Below are 8,516 nucleotides of genomic sequence, written 5' to 3' on the forward strand. Positions count from 1 at the left end.
TTTAAATGTTTTCCTAAAGTCATTAGTGAGTCATTGAAGGCTTAGAAGAAATTCAAACAGAGAGAGAGAGAAAGAGGGAGGGAGAGAGAGAGAGATAGGTAGAAACAGTAGGGGGACAGAGACTATAATAATTATGATACGTGATATATTTTGTTTGGGATAATTTTTTTTTTTTTTTGGTTCAACCATCTACCCTGGATGTTGGAAAAACTTTCCTATAAAGGGCCAGGCAGTTAATCTTTTGGGCTCTGTAGCCCGTATCATTTCTGTCACAACTACTGAACTCTTGCTGGAGCATGTGAGCAGCCAGAGATATACCATAGAGTGTAGTTGCATTCAGTGAAACTCTTATTTATGGGCACCAAAATTTGAATTTCCTAAAATATTCATGTGTTGTAAAATATTGTCTTCTGTTGATTATTTTAACCATTTTGAAATTTCAAAACTCTTCCATGGGCTCTTATGTAAAAATAGGCAATGGCCATAGATTGCTAATCCCAATCTAAACAATGAAATGCTTCTCTTCTATTATATCTTCAATGATGCTTACTCTTTTTAAGAAAATATGGGCTCTTTCATTTTATAATAAAACATAATTTATCATAAAACATTTTTTTAAAGATGTATTTATTTACTTTAGAGGGAGTGCAAGTACATACAAGTTGGGGGAGGGGCAGAGGGAGAGGGAGAGAAATCCTCAAGCAGATTCCTGGCTGAGTGTGGAGCCTGAGGTGGGGCTCGATCCCAGGACCCTGAGATCATAACCTGAGCCAAAACCAAGAGTCAGATGCTTAACCAACTGAGCCATCCAGGCACCCCAAAAACATGATTTGTAATAAACATTCAGCAGATTTCTGAGAAATTTTCTTTCAAGTCTTTAATTTCATTTAAATAATTTTGGATAATCTTGATATAATTAATTATTAATTTATTGTATTAAACTTCTGTTTTCTATGCTGCATATAGCCTATATATAAAAATAACTGAATGTGGCTGTATTGAGACACAGGTTATGCTTCCATCACAGCAAGCTTGTTACAGTGATGACAATGAGGCCTGTAACATTTTCTGCTAGACTTATGGAGTAGAGTGGAAGTAACAAGACTTTTCTTTCTTTCTTTTTTTTTTAAGATTTTATTTATTTATGAGAGAGAGAGAGAGAGAGAGAGCACGAGCAGGAGGGGCTGACTGAGAGGGAAAAGCAGGCTCCGCTAAGCATGAAACCTGATGTGGGGCTCGATCTCATGACCCTGAGATCATCACCTGAGCCGAAGGCACACACTCAACCAACTGAGCCACCCAGGCACCCCAAGACTTTTCAATATTAGAGACAATGAAGGAATAATAATTTTAGATCATTTGCCAAAATAGCAATCAATGTACTTCCTACAATTTGAATTCTAGGGCCCTAAAGTAAAGAAATTGGATCCCAAAGATTACAGGTGGGGGATTTTGAAGTTTGATATGTTCATATCCAAGTGGAGAAGCCCAACTGAAAGAACCCTGGACTGACAGTGACAACTGTGGATTGAATAAAAGTTCTTTTGACGATTTTGATTCTGACTTTGAAAGAACTGCGGTGATTGGTAGTAGAAGGAATCAAATGTAAAATTCCTTAAATAAAAATTTGTTGACTTAAAGAAATGACTATAATAGATGCATGATTCACTAAGGAAAAATCGTTTGGAATACATGTGCTTTAATGGTGATTCTTTACTTCCAAGAGAGATGATGAAGTCAGCTGTTGCTGGGTTTTTATGCATTAGGAAAAGTCTGGAATTGGTGGTTGCAACCTACCCGCAGCAGTGATTTCCTCATGAGTAGGCAGGGGTAGAGGGGACAATTTAAGATCATTGAAGAATTTAGGTTTCGTTAGGATGTATTGTGTTTCTTTCCATGCTGTCATTTTCCTAGGTCTGTGGGCTGCACAGTCATGTTATTCTAGAAATGTAAGTTTGTATCCTATTATATGTGTGTGATAAGCATTCAAAATAGGTCTCCTAAACTAATCTGTTACAGTGCATTGTTGTAGTGTAATAGGTATCCCTTCTGGATCTCCACCGTTAATTTCCAAATAACACATAGTTCTCATTAAAGAAGTAAGCTTTATTGTGAAAAAGGACTTGGAAATTCATATAGGCTAAAGGTCAACAAGAGAAGAGAAGGTCAGATGCCTTTTGATTCTCCCATTTTCCTGCAGAGAAATATGTTGAAGTTGGGCCTTGTTGGGGTTCCAGTGTGAATCTACATCCCAGTGCAATGCAATGCAAGGATCTTTTTCCCACTGTGGTAGGTAAAAAAAAAAAAAAAAAAAAAAAAGACAGAAGTAGTCCTTCAAAAGATATCCAGGTTAAATCCTTAGAACTCACAAATGTTACCTTATTTGGGGAAAAAAAAAAAAAGGATCTTTTCTGATGTGATTAAGTTAAGGATCTTGAGATGCGATAACCCTGGATTATAAGGGTGGACCCTAAATTCAATGTCAAGTATCCTTTATAATAGAAAAAGTAGAGGGAAATTTGAGACAAACGGAAGAGGACACACAGGCAGACGAGGGGAAAGCAATGTTGGAGACCATGGCAGAGACTGGAGTGATGTGGCCACAAGCCAAAGAAGCCAAGGAATTCCAGCAGCACCAAAAGCCGGAAGAGGGAAGGAAAGATTCTCCCCTGAGAAAGTACAGCTCCACCAGGACCTTGATTTCACACTTCTGACTTCCATGAACAGTGGGAGAGTAAATTTCTTTTATTTCAAGCTACCCAGTCTGTGGTACTTTATTACAGCGGCCTCAGGAACCTAATATACTCCCATCTTTTTTTATTCTGACACAGCAAACATGAAAGCAAACTTTTGTGTGTGTTTGTGTGAAGTGGGTAGCGGGATGAATTTAGAACCTTCTTGGTGCCAAGGCAACTAACTGGTTTGGTATGTCAGGTATTTTTAGCCTTTGTCTGGGAATGTCTGATGTCCATGCCTAGAGATCATGACTAAGTCCTTCCTGACAGAGGAAACTGAATTTGGATATAGCCTGTCCTCCTGCAAAGGGAGAGCTAAAGGGATATCAAGACAGAAGGGAAGGATCATTACTGTTTTAATCAGTTTTCCTTATTTTGTTCTTCTGAAAACCTATTCATTCTATTGAAGCAAAATTTTGGAGTGGGGAATAGTGTTCATAAGATAATAGATCAAGTACTAGGTAAATTTGTGATGGAGGGCAGGCATTTTATCAGTGTTATTTTGGTAAACATATACCTTTCCTTCTGGAAATGCCCATTATCATCTGAGAAAAGGCCATCCTAGAGATAAGCTCGTACCTGCTGATCATTTGCCTCTCTGCTTACAAATTCATTCCTACCTCCACCCTGATCTTTTTATCACAAAACACTGAGTGCTTCATACCATTGTTCCCAGGCTGGTTTTTGGCAAGTGCCAGTGAAGTCCATGGCAGAATGTTGGAAGGTGGGAAGAAGGAAAAAGCCAGGACATTTTTCCCTGTCGTGATTTGGATGAATTTCTCACAGTAGCTCCTTGGTTTCACCTCCTGCCAACAAGTTCTGCTCTCTAATGTCACAGGTACCACCAAAGGTGGTGTTTGATTTCCTTTTCTTCAACTTCCTTTGTGACCAGATGCTCATACTAACTGCCTCTATTAACTGATTGGATCTTAACTAATAGGAAATCGAAGAGAAAATGTCACATTGGCTTACCATCAGTTTGAATTTGAGGACAAATCAATCAGTCCTGACTTGTCATTGAAGTGTTCCTGGTTAAGATACCAATCAATATGGATAATGATTTACATTTTCCAAGTAAATTTCATTTGTGCATTCATTCTCCCAGGAGAGAGAGGTAAAACTCAGAGATACCTGATGATATGGGCAGTCAATAAAGGCCATATCCAGGCACAAATCCAAGACTTCTGTCCCTCAACCCTATGATCTCTGCCTTAATGCATTAGGAAGATATGCCATCCTTTCTTTTGTCTGGAAGGTATAACAAGATGATGGTATTTTTATATTTTGAAGGCCAGTGAACTTCACATCAAGTTCCTGATTTCTGATACAGAAGGAATTATTCTCTGATAGTAAATATTCAAATAGGTAGCATTGAATTATTATTAAGACAGATATACAATGTATATTCTTATACGAATTGAAATCCTTGGCTTACTGAGATGAAATGATTCAAAACAAAGAAGCATTCTAGAGAATGCTAGAGAATTCCACAGAAAAGGAATATTTCCAGGGTCTAAGGAGAATACAAAATATGCAATGTCAAGTTAATATTAAGGTTAATATTAAATTGCAAATGTATATTTATTATTACTATTTCCATAAATGTTTTCAATAGAGTTTATATGATTTCCCTCAGGAGGTTTTTATTTCATGTAATTATATTTTGTTATGTACTTCACAAATATTTCATTGTTTAACACAACTTATATTTTATTCAATATGTTTAGAGTTTCTGGGGCAATGCTAATCATTGAAATATTTACATTATGTTTGTTATTTATCCTCAAATAATAAATATACATCCAAGGGACTATTATGAAGTACAACTAAAAACTTGATTTATTAGTCACACCCCTATAGTCATATTCAAAAAAATACTATTACTTCAAAATATGATATATAAAAATAATAAATAATAGCTATAAAATTAATAGGCATGTATTTGAAATCTTAAAACAATGAATTTCTAGACAATTAAGAGAGCAAGAATTTACAGAAAAATGCTAATTTCCAATGGTTTGATATCTTTATAGCAGACATTAGGAAGTCAAAATTCTTTCTAGAAAATAAAGACTTACTCAGGCATAGAGGATTTTTTAAAATAGTTTTAAAGTACTCAAACATATTGTCTTTAGTTTTTAAAATTTCCTTTAGAGTGCCTTTAACTTGAAGAATTTCAAGGAGTAAAAGAATAATTTTCTTTAGATATAGTATTAATAATATAGTATATAAATTGTATTCTTTCATTAATAAGGAATGGAACAGTACATTGAGTTACCACTTTTGAAAGCATTGTTTGATTTTTACAATTATTTTATAATAATTCTGTTTTTTATTTACATAAACTTCTGAGGATATTAAAGATTATTATATATAAGTATTTTATAAACATAAGTGGATAAGTTACTTGCTATGCAACATATTCTCTGTGACTGAGATTTGTATGGATAAATAAATGTGTGAAATAGCAACAGGGGTAAATCAAAGGAATTTGATTTGACATTTCCAGAATGTCTTCTCTCATGTTTCTAGTCCACACAAGTTTAAACCTAGAATAAAAAAGCAATCCACAGATTTGATGCAATCCTTAACAAAATACCAACAATATTTTTCACAGAACTAGAACAAAGAAAAATAAAATTTGTGTAGAACCCAGGACTCCAACTAGCCAAAGCAATGTTGAAAGAGAAGAACAAAGCTGGAGGTATCCTAATTCCAGATTTCAAGATGTACTACAAAACTATGGTAATCAGAACAGTGTGGTATGGGCATAAAAATGGACACATTGGTGGAACAGAATAGAGAACCCAGAAATAAACCCAGTCAATTAGTCTATGACAAATGAGGAAGAATATGTAAAGGAGAAAAGACAGTCTCTTCAACAAATGGTCCCAGGAAAACTGGATGACATACAAAAGAATAAAACTGGATCACTTTCTGATACCATATACAAAAATAAATGCAAAATGGATTAAAGATTTAAATGTGAGACCTGAAACCATGAAACTCCTAGAAGAAAACATAGGCAGTACTTTCTTTGACATTGGCTGCAGAAATGTTTTTCTAGAAATGTCTCCTCAGGCAAGGAAAACGAAAACCAAACTGTTCGGACTATACCAAAAAGAGGCTTCTGCACAGCAAAGGAAATCATCAACAAAACAAAAAGAAACAACACTTAATAGAAGATATTTTAAATGACATATCAGATAAGGGGCTAATATCCAAATTATATAAAGAACTTATATAACTCAAGAGCAAACAACAACAACAAATAATAATAATAATAATCCAATTAAAAATGGGCAGAGGACCTGAATAGACATTTTTTGAAATGGCCAACAGACACATAAAAAGTTGCTCAACATCACTAATCATCAGGGAATTGCAAATTAAAACTATAATGAGATACCACCTGACACCTGTCAGAATAGCTAAGATCAAAAGGACAAGAAATAACAGGTGTTGGTGAGGATGTGGAAAAAAAGGAAACTTCATGCACTGTTGGTGGGAATGCAAACTGGTGCAGCCACTGTGGAAACAATATGGAAGTTCCTCAAAAAGTTAAAAATTGAATTACCAGATGATCCAATAATTCTACTACTGGGTATTTACCCAAGAAAAACAAAAACACTATTTTGAAAAGATATATGCACCCCTATGTTTATTGCATCATTATTTACAATAGCCAAGATATGGAAGCAGCCCAAGTGTACATCCATACATCAACGAGTGGTGTATACACACACACAAACACACCACAAACACACCACACACACTGGAATATTAATCATAAAAAGGAGATCTTGCCATTAGCAACAATATGGATGGACCTAGAGGGTATAATGCTAAGAAATAGAGAAAGACAAATACTATATGATTTCACTCATATGGTGAATTTAAGAAACAAATGAATAAACAACAAAAAAGAGGCAAAAAACAGTCTTAAACACAGAGCACAAAGGTGGTTGCCAGAGGGGGGGAATGGGTGAAATAAAGGGGATTAAGAGTACACTTATCTTGATGAGCACTGAGAAATGCGTAGAATTGTTGAATCATTATATTGTAAAAGCTTGCACTTGATTTAGAATGTAAGTGATTCAGTTCCATTCATCTTTATGATGGGGGAAAAATCTAAATTGAAATACCTATTGATGATAGATTAACATTTTTATGTCTATGTATGAAAAAAAGCAGTTAAATAAGAGGAATAAACACTCTCTATAGCCAAGTATAAAGTTACAAATACCAGTGTATAAATAACAAAGTATCTATCAATAGAGTGACTGCAAAGAAAGTGTCATAAGTAGAGATTTATGCCATCACTCACCCCAGCACATACAGAAATGGGCAAAAAGATACAAAATAGTAGAGATAACATCATATGTTTTGAAACTAAGAAAGGGTTCCAATATGCACCACAAATAACAAATGCTCACAGAAACACATGGCTTATATCGCATGGAAAGGGAATTTGGCGAGCATATAAAGAAGGTATGGGGTGCCTGGGTGGCTCTGTTGGTTAAACGGCTGCCTTCAGCTCAGGTCATGATCCCAGGGTCCTGGGATCAAGCCCCACATCGGGCTCTCTGTTCAGTGGGGAGTCTGTTTCTCCTCTCCCTCTGCCTGCCGCTCCCCCTGCTTGTGCTTTCTCTCTCTCTGTCAAATAAATAAAATCTTAAAAAAAAAAAAAGGTATGAACACATTGCAGTGCAACAAGAAATGAGGTAATTCTGATGGCGCCATTCATTTTTGCCAGCAGAGTGGTGAGAATTGATCATATTTCAAGAAGGACAACAAATACTCTATTTCCATCCCACCACTGATAATTGACAACATTATAGGCTGGAGAAAATGCCGTCTGTCAAGCAGAGGTTGGAGCAAGGCTGATTGGGCACGCAGAACTTTTGTGTTGCCCTTTCTCATAAAACAGACTTCTAGAACAGTTGGAGAGTAGCAACCAAAAAGGCTTGGGAGGACATGACAGCCCTGACTGGATAGTAAGTAGCCCAGCACTTACCAGCAGGCTTCATGTGATGTGGACAACATGCTGAATAAAGGGAAACGGGCTTGTAGGAACACTGGCCCTTCCTTATTGTTCTGAGTCAGAGGTGAGGTTGTACTTGGGGAAATTGAACCAAAATCTACAAAATTGCTGCTAAGCCCACTACTAGTGACCACATTTACTCTTTCCACACCTTTATCAATATGAGCAAATAATAAACCCCATCCTACCCTTATTTCTATTTCTATTATTATTGTTAGGTGTAATGGAAGTCAGTTAGCTGATATTTTCTTTAGAATTTCTACTTTTGTGATTCCAAACAAAGTAGGCCTGTGATTTATTTTCTTTGTACTTTCCCAATCCACTTTGCTAATCAAGGTGGCAATAGTTTTGTAAAATAAATTAGGTAATGTTTGTTCTTTTACTATTTGCTATAACAACTCCTGTAAGAAAGAAATTACATACGCCTTTATACTTTTCAGGAAAATTTTATATCTATAGAATTAAGTCTGGGCCTCTGGTGTGTGAGATAGTCTTTGCTTACCATTTCAATTTATTATCTATTAATCTATTTAGCTGTTCTTATTCTTTTTTATACTTATTTTTTTATATTTAAAATTTTTTGCATTTTGTATTTTTTCCATTTAATACTGGTTTTCTAACATTTTAATGTTGATTTTTTATACTAATGCTCAGATATAATTTAAATAAAATAAATGCATCCATTTCAAGTGTATAGTTTGATGAGTTAGCGCACACACACACACACACACACACAC

General features: G+C 35.4%; 1 pseudogene; it reads left to right on the forward strand.

Annotated features, from left to right (window-relative positions):
* Nucleotides 1-964: 964 nt before the first annotated feature.
* On the forward strand, nt 965-1,067 carry LOC115941827 (small nucleolar RNA SNORA1; annotated as a pseudogene).
* Nucleotides 1,068-8,516: the final 7,449 nt, after the last annotated feature.

This window comes from Leptonychotes weddellii, chromosome 1 (assembly GCF_054177405.1).
Source record: "Leptonychotes weddellii isolate Sample4059 chromosome 1, ASM5417740v2, whole genome shotgun sequence".
Taxonomy (NCBI): Eukaryota; Metazoa; Chordata; class Mammalia; order Carnivora; family Phocidae; genus Leptonychotes; species Leptonychotes weddellii.